The following is a 13,275-nucleotide window of genomic DNA, read 5'->3' as shown; positions in this document are numbered from 1 at the left end:
CAATTGCAATGCGTAAAATAAAATTACCTTTCTAACTCCACGTCTTCACTCTTTGCCGTCACTGCATCAACTCCTTATCGCCCAAAATATCCCGCTTATATACTACCTACAAAAAACGTCATCTAGCGGCAAACTCCGTACAGCGTCAATTCTCCGGGACTACTTTCCCCTACGAATAATGACACTGCCACAGGCTTTCCAAACTTCTGCAGAAAAACGCAAGTTACTATACGCGCCTGATTCGGTTTTCTAAAATACCAGATAGCGTGGTCACGTAGGGTTTATTTATTCCAGAATTAGTAGAAATAATTTTTTCTACACTTTGTGTAACGTTTATACTGATTAAAAATTGAAACTACTGGCCATGACATTGGACTATAATTTTGAGCGGAGCGTCATCGACGTAGTGATGATGATGCCGAGGAATCTGTGGAAACAGGAGGAAGATTTTATCGTATCAGGGCCACACCTTTGGGTATTGCTGTCATATTTGAGAGAGAATCCAGCCAAGAAAGACACATACACCAGGGACTTCTTTACAGATGGATAAGTTTTCCAGAGAAAGCGAGAACATTCAACCAACCAGGTTAGTGACTCGAATTTTCTCAGAGATCTCGTATCTTTTGAAAAGTCCGTCAGCTGTCCGTAGTGCCATAGAGAATGATTCTTGTTGATAAAGTTTAAGTGTACGTACATCTTCAGTGAAATACTACAGGCACAGATTAAAGATTGACTATCGACGATATTTTTAAAAACGTAATTTCGTTTTTAAAACAATCTTGAAATTGTTTTAAAATCAAAGTGCTTGATGAATCGCTAATATCAATAACTAGATATAGCCTATATTCCATTACTTTGCTTATAGGTAATTCAGATTTATATCAATAAATCTGTTGATCTATGCAAATTTTTTTTATGGGAAATGCCTCCTCTCCCACCCCCTCCCCCTAAATTAACATTGTGGAGGTGCACTTTCAAAAATTATTTTTCAAATAAATATTAATTGTGTCATGCTTGTTTCCAGTGTAATGCTATTGAACATGGTGAACATATGGATCTGATACAGGATTTTAAAAAGTCATATGAGTGTATCAGTGACCATGATATGGTCTAGATCAAATCATACATATAATTTAAATCTTGTCTGAAATGAGTATTTCATATATAATTATAGATATGTGCAGTGCAGAAGTGTAAAAGTGTGAACTCTGTCAGTATTTTTGGTAGTACTTCTGAATGATTGTTATTTATTTTCATTGTTTTAATTATTTGCTGTTAACCTGTACATCCCCCTCCCCCCGGGCCCTTGCTTGGTGAATAAACTATAACTTTGTACACCTTACTAGATTCACACCTTGTGTTTACACACCAATACAGATAATTAACAATCCAGTATTAATCAAAATAAATTATAAGTGAGATATAAGGTCTATGACTAATGTAATAATGAAATAATTTCAATGATAAATAAATGTGGGAATTTATATTATGACAGGACCCAAAGTTAATATACAGAGAAAATGTCACTGTTCGTTATCTTCACCTTGCATAATTATATTCTCACCACGGAAATTTCATCACTAAACATGGGACATTTCTATGATGAGACAGTTGGACAGGATGTACATATATATGTACAAAGTATTCACCAAGTGTTCATACATTATGCTTTGCTTGTCACTGAAAATCCATGATGTAATGAACATAAACTATTGCATATTTATGCAGTTAAAGTCAACCAATGAAAATTCGGCTAAAACCAATGTAAGATATTTTCCATGTTTCAGATGTAAACATTATATTGTATACATCATCATTAAATGTAATATGTTGCAGATTGTTTTCAGATTAATGCAATTTTGCAACATTGAACCACACAGCTTTATTTAAATTGGATCAGAAAGGTCTAAACTATGAGCATATAAATAAGACATTGTTTTTAAATTATATTTTTGTAGGAATTGCATCATCGCAATCACAAACCATGATTTTGAGTCCACACCAGCTTCCGAAATCTGACAAAGGAGATAATTTATGGGAAGCATCCATGGGTAACCGACGACGAGGAATTACAAGATGTGAAGGATTTCCACCAATTTGAATTAAACTAATTGGAATGGGGTACTAGTACTTGTCTTTAATACATAGAAATGTTTAATTTAAAATGAGAACAGTACAAAATCATGATTGTTGATTTTTGAAGGTAAATCTTTAATTCTGAGGGATGTCTATGCATGCCAACATCTGCAACATTAATAGTGAGAGTAGCAATATATACTTAAGCTTTAGAATTTATTATTGCAACAAGGTAACTTAAAATTTGTTTATCACAGGCCATTGCTTTGCACTGTGATACATTATTGATATATACATGTTTATTAAATTTTGAGTTGTCTGAATTTCTGTAACAACATTTGAATATAACAAATAATTTTCTTCATTTCAGTTCCTGACTTATGAAAAAATTGCCATTTTTTGCCTGTTTCCAAATATGTGCAAGGAATATAGAGGGATTGAAAGCTGAGAAAGAGACAAAAATTCCTTTCCAATGTTACATATTATATATATGTATGACAGTGAGGCTATCAATAGTGCAATAGTGATAAACATGTGAAGTGTTTGCTAATAAAACATGATAAATTTTCTGAAAGTGTCATTTAGATGTAGTTCTCATACAGTACATATTGAATAAAGACTCATGGGAGGCAAATTTAATGAAGAGGATATGCATATATACATGTACAGTGTATATATGACATACCGTACATATTGACTTTCTTGGTTTACCTGTAGTAGGGGTCAAAGTAAGCTTTTCACATCTTTTTTTATTTATAAAGGGGGATCCCGGACCCTTTCCAAGGAGAAATAAATGCAAAATAGAATGGGTCATTCTGAATTTCAAATCTGTTGTAGATCAACAGGAACAGAAATGACAAAACTGTGTGAATATTGTTGTATAGGGTTTTAAAACATGGTTCTTGAGGACATGATGGGGCCATATAAGGGTTCATTTTATTAAATTCTATGAATTTTACTGAAGGACACAAAATACATATGTAATACACACAAATACATATGTAATATACACTGTATACTCATTAAAAAAAATTCTAAGGCAAGTGTTTATCTACAAAAGAGTTTTGATTCAGAATTATTTCCTGTTGAATCTTTGAAAATACCAAGAACAATTTGATTACATTATAACAAATTATGCATGCACTGTAAGGGTGTGAATTTTGATTTGTTCAAACAGTGGAGTATTTTGTTGTTGGATGACAGTTTACAGTGGACTTAAAAATACTTCCATATCAAATTCATATAATTCATAAGATACTTGTTTTCTTATATAAACATTGAAGTGAAATTGTCACATGTACAAAAGTAATGAAGTCAATTAAGTACAAGTGGACTGAAAAAAGTGTGGTGCTGAAAGATTCAATGTATTTCTGCAAGAATTTTTACTGTCCAATTAGAAACGGTCTTTGTGAAATAAGAAATTAATTGCTTGAAGTTAACTTGCTTTCCTAACTGGTCTTAATTTCAGAAAGATTTTATATGTTAAAAAAGATGTTTTCTGGAAAGCTATAATCATTAAATTTGTTCAATTCTGTAAGAAAATAAATAATTATATGGGGACCAGAGTCATATGATTACAAACATCATCAGAGTATGGCGTATACTACAAAGAATTATACTTCCGGCAAATAGAACTTGGGAGGGGGGTACTCATCTTTTCCACTTTTTATGACAAATATGCCTTCCATGTAAAATAGTACAAAGATATCATAAAATCAATAAACTAAGTTGCTTCATGCCAAGAAGAGTAACAGTATGGGGGGAGTTTTCTCTCTCTTCTTCATTTTTTGCTTATCAACCCCCCCCCCTTTTTTTGTTAAAGCAAAGCTACATGTATGAACCTGTACTTATATTATATGTCTCAAATGCAACTTGCGAAGAAACGCTGATGTGTTTTAGAATATAGATAATGGTGACTACAATTTTTGTTCGTTTAATTTGGGTGCATGGTGGGTTGTAAATGTACATGTACATTATGTAATACACCTTAAGTTCATATGTTAGTTTGTTGAGTAAATGTTACCACCATCCCCCCCCCCCCTCCTCCTATATGCCCATTTTCATGAATGTGCACCAGATATATACGTAAATTTCTTTATATTGCTGTGCACAAATTTCTAAATGTAAGTTTATCAACGACGCCTCACATATGGATCTCTGACGTCAAAAGATGAAAACGTAAACTATGATTTTAAAAATCCACTGGGCATCGTGTACAGCGACAAGGAATAGGCCTGCATCAAATCCTTTTAAAATGAATACGAATGGACGTTTTCTTATCTGATTCTAGCGAAATTGCATTTATCTGAATCAAATAATTTGACTCTACAATTCTACTTACTTTACTTACCTTCTCTTCGGTCTATGAATATTTATTTGAAGAAATTTGAAAGAAAATGATAATCTAAGACTTGATAATCTATTAGATGCAAGGAAACCGATATCGACATTAAGGAACCACTACATGCATAATGAAATTGAATGATCGCGTAAACATTTTGCTGTGAATGTCATAATTGTTTTTCTAAACATCAACTTTATAATTTACCGCGCTTTTGCAACTGTGACGTCATGCCGTCAACACGGTTCATATCTGAAAGCCTGTTGTAGCGATGATATTGGAGTTGTAGCGTAACGGAATATACTGAGTTGATCGGAGCTTGGTCTAGCGGGGAAACTATAAGATTTAGAATACCCAAAGGCGGAGTAGGAATTTCCGAATTGTCAAATTACCCACGCCTCAAAATCATGCGACCTCGCATGGATAAAACTAAAACTCTTTTTTCCTTTTATTTTATATGCACATCACTATAAATTTAGAAAGCTTCTTGCTTATACAACTATAAATACAATATGATTTATATCAATTGTTCTCTGCTCTAACTAAACAGTTACACTCGCTTGTTCACTCTTCCTCAAGCATTACAATGTGTTCAATCTTCTTATTGTCCTCTTTTCATTTTGTAATTGTCCACTCGACCTTACGTACTTTTCTTTCTGTCTGTGTTGCCGACACACTGAATTGTCTACAAACCTTTGGACGTGCAGGGAGCCCAGCAGAAGACACAAAAGGTTCTTTCCGCTTTGGAGCGATGACTGGTATCGGAACAGAAGGTTTTCGGAAAATCCTACCAACATGCAAGTTTTCCGGGGGTTCTTCCTCAGGTTGGTCTTCTCTTTCGCTCTCTGTGTCGGAAACGTCACCAATTATACTGTGAAGATCACCAGGGTCTCCTTCCTTCCATCCGCTATCTGAGTCACCCTCAACATCTACTTTTTTGGGACAATTGTCTTTCTGTTTCATTACGGTTGTCTTTAAATTGCACTGTTCAGGCTTATCTCGTCTGACAGTGGACGTTTCTTTCTGAGAAACAGGCTCAAGTTCACTATGTTCTTTCTTGTGTCTTGTTAGGTTTCCCATTTTGTTTGTGACAAAGTCACAATTTCCTTGGTCGCAACTGTACGTTTTCTCCAACTGCTTTAAGCCACAATCTGTGATGTGCTTCGTTATCTCTTCCATATCAAAACTGTTGAATTTACACATAGGGCATTTGTGCTCCTTCCTGGGTGTAGTCTTTAGCAGTGGCATTTATTCTGAAAAGACATTAAATAGCATTGTACAAATAAGCTCATACCGACATGCCAAAAAATTATTTTGCCAATAAAACTTAATCTAAAGTCAGATTTTTAAAGTTCGACAACATAATCAGAAAGATATTTTGGTCGCCGTCACCCCCTAAACCTATTGGACAACTCATCATTATCATGACTGTCATGCAAATTGTGCTCCTCCGCGATATTATGATCTTCTGTTACCACAGGGTCATAAGGTTTTGATCCTTCATCTTGTAAAGACTGAGTTCTCTTTGGTCTCATTCGGTTAAGATGAATAACTTGAAAATTTCCGTATGGACCACAATTTACCCTGTAGCTCACATCAGATAATTTATCTTTCACATAATATGGACCTCTCCAGAACTGTGTCAGTTTAGGAGATTTACCGACAGCATATCGCAGGAAATATACGTAAACTTCGTCTCCCGGCTTAAATATATTCCAGCTTAACTTTGAATCAGGAATGCTTCTCTGTCTCAACATGGAGCCAATGAAATTATCCCTCACAAATGTATGTGCTGTTTCCATCTTTTCTTTGAGATCCCATACCCATTGTTGCAAAGGAATATTTTTGATCTGGGACGGCATTTCGAAAGCAATATCCAGGTGTCATAACCTCTCTTCCCAACATAAGGGAATTGGGGCTAAATCCAGTTGTTTCCTGCTCCACCGATCTATATGCCATGAAGACATATTGTAGTAGCTCATCCCAGTTTGACTGATGTTCATCCACAAGAGATCTCAACATTGCAAGTAAGGTTTTATTGAACCTTTCGACTAGTCCATCGCATTGTGGGTAATATGGACTTGTTCTTCTCTTTTTAATGTCCAACATTTAGCACATCTCTGAAAATAGGCTGCCTTCAAACTGTTTACCCTGATCTGAATGCAACGAAGTCGGAACTCCAAATATTGTCAGTACTTCTCGAACCAATAGTCTAGCTATAGTCACAGCTTCCATATTTGGTATGGCAAAGGCTTCTACCCATTTCGTGAAGTAATCACAAATCACTACGATGTAACGGTTGCCATCCTCAGTTCTGGGTAATTCTCCTACAATATCCAGAGCAAGTCTCTCCATGAGAATACCTGCACCTAAAGTTTTCATTGGCGCTCTTCTGGTTTTGTTGGATGTTTTTGATTTATTGCACACTTCGCATCCTCGTATGTATTGCCTCACATCTCTCTGCAATCCTGGCCAGTAATATTGTTGTCTGATCTTACTTAATGTTTTTCAGACTCCCAAGTGTCCTGCTGTTTTGTGATCATGGCAGTATGTTAGAACTTCACGTCTAGCTTCGAATGGAACAACATCCTAAAGAGTGGTACCCATTTTGTCTTTCCACTTCCTATACAGTATTTCATCTTGAATTTCTAGACGTTCTCTTTGTGCCCACAAAGCTTTTGTCATTATTCCGCCATAACTAAGCTCTGTTTGACTTGGTCTTACATTTGATATGAGGCATGTTTTTATCAGACAAATATACTTGTTCTTTCTTTGAAGATCTGCTAAGGAAAATCATCTTCACTTTCAATATAATCCTTTTCCTTTCTTTCTCTTTCAATTTCAACACCACGTACTTGATTGATGGTTACATCTTTTGATATATTTGAAATTGTTTTGTCCCAACTGGGATCGTATTTACATTTAATACAAGGGCGTCGGCTAAGTCCATTTGCATTACGATGCTGAGATCCTGGGCGATGTCCTATAGTCATTTCATACAAACTCAAAATTTCAAGCCAGCGCGCCAACTGACCCTCTGGTTGCTTAAAGTTCTAAAGCCATCTAAGCGAACCATGATCTGTACGAATCTTAAATTTCCTTCCATATAGATAATGTCTAAAATACTTGACAAAGAAAACAACTGCTAATAACTTCTTCTTTGTCACACAATATTTCCGCTCTGATTTGGAGAACGTGCGGCTCGCATATGCTATAACTCTCTCAGAACCTTCTTGGTTTTCAGAAATGAACAGCTCCAATTGCCGACTCGCTCGCATCAGTGTCGAGAATAAAAGGTTCTTTGAAATTGGGAAATGTAAATATAGGGACAGTAGTCAATGCCGTTTTTAACTTGACAAACGCTGCTTGGCATTGATCTGTCCACTTAGATTTTACATCTTTGTTTGTCAAATTATGCAAGGGTTTTGCAATTGTACTAATGTTTTTTACGAATCTTCTATAATAACTGCATAATCCAAGGAAAGCTCTAACTTCCTTACCAGTTGTTGGCTCAACCCATTCCTTGATTGTGTATACTTTCTTAGGATCTGTTGCCACCCCTGTTGGTGAGAAAATGTGCCCTAAATACTCTACTTCATCTTCATATAATGTACATTTCTTTGGCTTTAACTTAAGCCCAGCTGAATACAACCGATCAAACACTTTCTGGAGATTATCCGTCATTTCATCGAACGTTTTATTGAATACGATAATATCGTCCAGATAAATATGGGGTATGTCCCATTGGAGACCACACAGAACTGTCTCCATCAACCGTTCGATTGTCACAGGGGCATTACACAGGCCAAATGGCATAACCTTGAATTGATAAAGACCCTTTTTTTAAATGAATGCCGTTTTAGGTCTATCCTTTGGGTCAACTTCGACTTGCCAGTATCCAGACGAAAGATCCAACGTGGAGAACCAGCAAGCACCTGAAAGATGGTCTAGGGTCTCGTCTATCCTTGGTAATGGATATCCATCTTTGACTGTTATATCGTTCAATTTTCTGTAATCTACACAGAAACGAAAGCTCCCGTCCTTCTTACGAACAAGAATCACTCCAGAGGCCCAAGGACTTGATGACTTCTCTATAACACCTCCTTTAAGCGTATCGTTTATTTGTTGTTCTAAGTGATCTCTCCAATATACTGTTGTTCTTCTTAGTGCCTGACGTATTGGCGCCCGAGATCCTGTATTGATCGAATGTTTAATTATATCCGTTCTCCAAAATCCTTGTCGTCTTTTGAGAATAATTCAGGATTTTGCAAGAGTAGAGATTCTAACTTTTTCTTCTGTTTGAATTCAATGTCCTGCTGGACCTTTTGAGCAAATCCTGCAGAGCTGGCGTAAGCGTTTCAGCTCTCTTGACACTGATGTCTTCAGAACCTTACATTATTTCATCGATTGGAGTTAAATTCGTAACAACTGTACCACTGTGTATGGCCTACACTGATGAGCTTAAATTCATGAGCCTAACGGGAACAGATTCATTATTAGAAAGAAGGATCTTTCCTACTAATACTAATCCTTTCTCTGAATTTAAAAATCCAACATCTCCTTCTATTATGCCCGCCCCTTCTAGTATTTTTTCTTGGTCAGGTATGCAGACAATGCAACAATTTCAGACCTAGGCGGTATATGAGTTGTATCTGCCATGGTAACTCTAAAACACCCAACATGACCCTTCTTGAGCAACGAAACAGATTTATCTCCTATCTTTACAATATGGTTTGTAATATCTACAACACAATCAAATTTTATCAGAAAGTCTAAACCCAAGATAACATCTACAGAAAGGTCTGCACCGGCGACATTTTCGTTATACACCATGTTGTTTATTGACATTGGCATATTCAGCTTTCCATAGACATTCAATGGTTCATTGTTTGCTGATAAGACAGGCTTTTCTACTTTTTCCATTGCATTTAATGACCATCTTTACTAACAATTTTGTCATAAATGTCTTTAGCCATTACCGACAAAGTAAAACCTGTATCTACTAGCATGCATATGTCTAACCCATTGATCGTCGCCTCAATGAACATACAGGCACTTCCAACAACTCCTATTTTATTGGAAGAGCCGGATGTCTTTGCCTTTGGTGTTTCTGATTTTCCATGAGCTGATTGGCTTGACCTTTCCTGTCTCAATGAGCGGCAATCTTTCCTTGCATGTCCCTTTTTACCACAGTTATGACATGTGATAGTTTTCCTCCAATTAGCATTTGTTGATCGTTTCTCTGATCTTTCTTTCAATTGTTTCAGCTCCTCTTTGATGATCTCCATTGATTCTGCAAGCCTAGTATTGAAGTATTTACATTGTTTAGCTCTACTGCAGATTCTTCTTGTCCCATTGCTCTTATCATAGGAATAGCGGCTCCTAGTCTCAGTTCTGCTTTAAGAAAAGCTTCTAATTCAATAGCGTGTCTAACTGCTTCATTAAGGTTTTTCGGTCTCGCCTGCTTGATTCTTAATCTCATATCTAAAATGGAAGAGCATCTATAAAATGATTCTTAGACAACGTTTCTTTGACGTCTGCCGGTACTGAGGGATAGGCTAATTTACAAGACACCTTATATGTTGTCCGAGCTCAGGCAGAGATTCAGATGCTTTTTGTCTTCGCTCTCTTAACATAGTTCGATATAAATCCATCTGATCTGGCGGTGCAAATCTATCACTTAGAGCAGATACGAGCTCTTTGTAATTCAATTGTCTTCCATCTGACAGATCTCCAAGAACTCCTTGAGCACTGCCTCTTAAAGAGACAGAAAGATACAACCCTTTCTCTGTCTCATCCCATTGACCCAGCTTCGCACATGCTTCGAAATGAGATTTATAATCAAGCCAGGACGTAGTACCATCGTAGATTGCAAGTTCGGAGCAATCTTACGATTTACCCATGGCTCAATAGTGTCTGTACCTTGTAAATCAGGGAAATGCAGCTCTTTACTGTTAGGTAGTGAGGCTCCAGATTTCCTTCTCTAAGTTATATTGTCAGAAGGTGCGTGAAACACATCTCTCGGAGATTGCCTTTTTTCTTTGTTTAGATAGGGACTAAGATCATAATCATCCCTGTCGAAATCATTTGCTGCATTAGCTCCATATGTAACAAGGTATGAGTGGTAGCAACACTCGAATCAGGTGTAACTTGGCTGTGAAGTCTGCTCCTAAGAGTGGGAGTAAAATTATTGTACTTGGAGAGCTCTACATCTAATGCGGTAGTTTGCCGTTCAAGCTTCCTGATCGTACTGTTGATGTCCTCAATATCCATATTCAACGTATTTCAACAAAGCAAAATATAATCAAACTTTTCAATATTAGTATTATTATCCCACTGCTGCCACCAAAAACCCTGTAGCGTGCCCCCCCCCCCCCCAAATATATATAAACAGTAAGAAGAGGATGGGCACCCTCAGTTAACTTTCTGAGGTACTAATATTTTATTTCAATATATACATATAATGATTGGTACAAGGAAAACTTGACTATTTGCCTTGAATTAAGTATGTATAGGATTTCTGATGTAGCTGGCTCTATCTCTCTGAGCTCGGCTCATACAGCTCGGCTCTCGTGGCTCTTTCCGACTCTTGCTCTTCGTTGCTCCGGCTCTTACAGCTCGTCTCTTTCTAGCTCCGGCTCTTTCAGCGCGGTATTACAATTATTTAATAATCATACAAAGCCAGGAAAGACTTGTGCAGTCACGTCTAAAGCTTTTTATAATGTTAAAAACAATTGCAATATATAAAATAAAATTACCTTTCTAACTCCACGTCTTCATTCTTTTTCGTCACTGCATCAACTCCTTATCGCCCAAAATATTCCGCTTATATACTACTTACAAAAAACGCCATTTAGCGGGGAAACTATAAGATTTAGAATACCCAAAGGCGGAGTAGGAATGTCCGAATTGTCATATAAACAACAAATGATATATCAACAGTACTGAATTCAACATAGTATGTGTTTGGATCTGTTACCCCCTTCCTAGTATTTGCGTCTACAAACAGCTCTAAAAGTTCATATTCCAATATCTCAGTGGTAACAATGACATGTTGCAAATATCGCTGTCCGATATAGTAAGGGTTGTGATTTTGTGTTGCTGCCAGTACACGAATACCCTTTCATGATATTAAATTTTCTGTTGCTAATTCATTTGGAATACGTTCCATTGTCTCTACTTTACGTCAATCCCTGTTCGTAAAAGTTAAAGTGTTCTGAACCCGTTTTTTTTTAAGCTGGTAAAACGTAAGACAGTGGTTAAGTTTAACGTAGTGTTAAATCCTAACCAAGTGATCAGCTAACGCAATGGCTAAATTTGGATATCACAAGTTCGGGAAAATGCGAAAAGAGGCAGAGAGCCCGTATGAGATTTGTAAGCAATTTAACGTGCCAATTCTATGGCAAATAAACTATCAAAGATTCATTTGAGTGGCACATTTGCGATTATGTTCAACAATCATCGTTCTCATATCCAAGTATACGACCCAAGGGCGGTTTATACGAAACGCTTATTGTAGATATGCTCTCCAACGATGTTCCCTTGTTTATTTTGCTGATATTTTCTTCAGATCTTGGCGATTACATTAGGTTTACCAATAGGTGTTAATTGATGCATAATTGGATATTTGAAAATACTGTCAGCTACAACTTGCATTGCTTTAAATGATACACGGAATTTTCAAAAGGTCAAGACCATTGCAGACGATACTGTTTTTAAAGGTGTTACTGTTTCAATTAACATGGGGATTTTCATCATATGAAGGGTCTGGGTGCACTTTAATATGCGAAAAGGGTAGGTAAATTATATCTTAAGTATAGCCCCTGTTGCAGGATTATAGTATAAGTAAATATAATACGAATTTTATTGAATATCTCCCGGTGTCCGGGTAGCGCAGAGGTAGCGCGCTCTCCCTTCTCACCGCTGCGACCCGGGTTCGATCCCCGTGATCGGCAATGGTTGTATGTAAGAGGGTATGGTGGTGACCCACTCGGACACGTGGGTTTCCTCCGGGTACTCCGGTTTCCTCCCACATAAATGATCCCCTAGAGCAAACATCCGTGCATCAAAGGACCCCATTGGAAATAAGCTTTCGAGCTTGCAAGGGTTATCCTTGGTATTTATGTATGCATGTTTCTATGTATGTATATACCGAATAAATATTTATTTATTCTTATTTACCCCCATTTAAAATTGATGTCGAAAGTGTCTATAGATGCTTGCAACATATTGTCACTGGCAGAAAGGTGTAACATAATCATCCAACTGTCATAGATGTATCATTAGGTATTTTCACAAGATTTGATGAATATAACAATACATGACAGCATAAACAACGCACCGTCATAGTTCAATGTCTGAGCCCTTGAAATTTTCATGATTTTTGTCTGAGGCAAATAGAGAATGAAGTCAACGGCCATCTCTAACCACCGTGTTAAGAGTTAACACAGGTCCTAGAGGTGGATACAACTTAAAACAACGTTAACACCGTCTTAACGTAAACTCGCATTTGAAAAAATAGTTAATCACATTCAGTTGTCAACTTTAACACAGAAGTTAACACCGAGTTAACACCGTGCTAAAGTTAACCACATTTCGAAAAACTGGGCCCTGGGTAATATTTCGTCCAATTCAACACAATCAATATTTCTTCAAACGTTGAACTCTCACCATGTACCGTCAAGAAATTCTTTAAGAATTTTAACGGCATCTTTGTTCACTTTAAATTGATTTGCCGTTCAGCTTTCTCGAACAAGACATGCTCGAAGCAAAAACAACAAATCTGGCGTCACACAAAGGACCGCTACTGAAATTCAAAACGCTAACTTTCCGTTTACAGTTGACGAGGCTCTCGACAG

General features: G+C 36.9%; 1 protein-coding gene and 1 long non-coding RNA gene across 3 annotated transcripts in view; both read left to right on the top strand.

The window, feature by feature from the left end:
• Nucleotides 1–13,275, top strand: part of LOC125667162 (hemicentin-2-like) — a 145,235-nt gene that overhangs the window by 74,219 nt on the left and 57,741 nt on the right. The window lies entirely within an intron of this gene.
• On the top strand, nucleotides 1,956–2,645 carry LOC130052398 (uncharacterized). The gene is made up of 2 exons (XR_008800737.1): nucleotides 1,956–2,121; nucleotides 2,447–2,645. It is a non-coding gene; the product is annotated as an uncharacterized LOC130052398 (long non-coding RNA).

Source organism: Ostrea edulis, chromosome 2, assembly GCF_947568905.1.
Source record: "Ostrea edulis chromosome 2, xbOstEdul1.1, whole genome shotgun sequence".
Classification (NCBI taxonomy): Eukaryota; Metazoa; Mollusca; class Bivalvia; order Ostreida; family Ostreidae; genus Ostrea; species Ostrea edulis.
The sequence above is the reverse complement of the archived record's forward strand: the minus strand, read 5'-3'. Positions and strand labels throughout refer to the sequence as shown.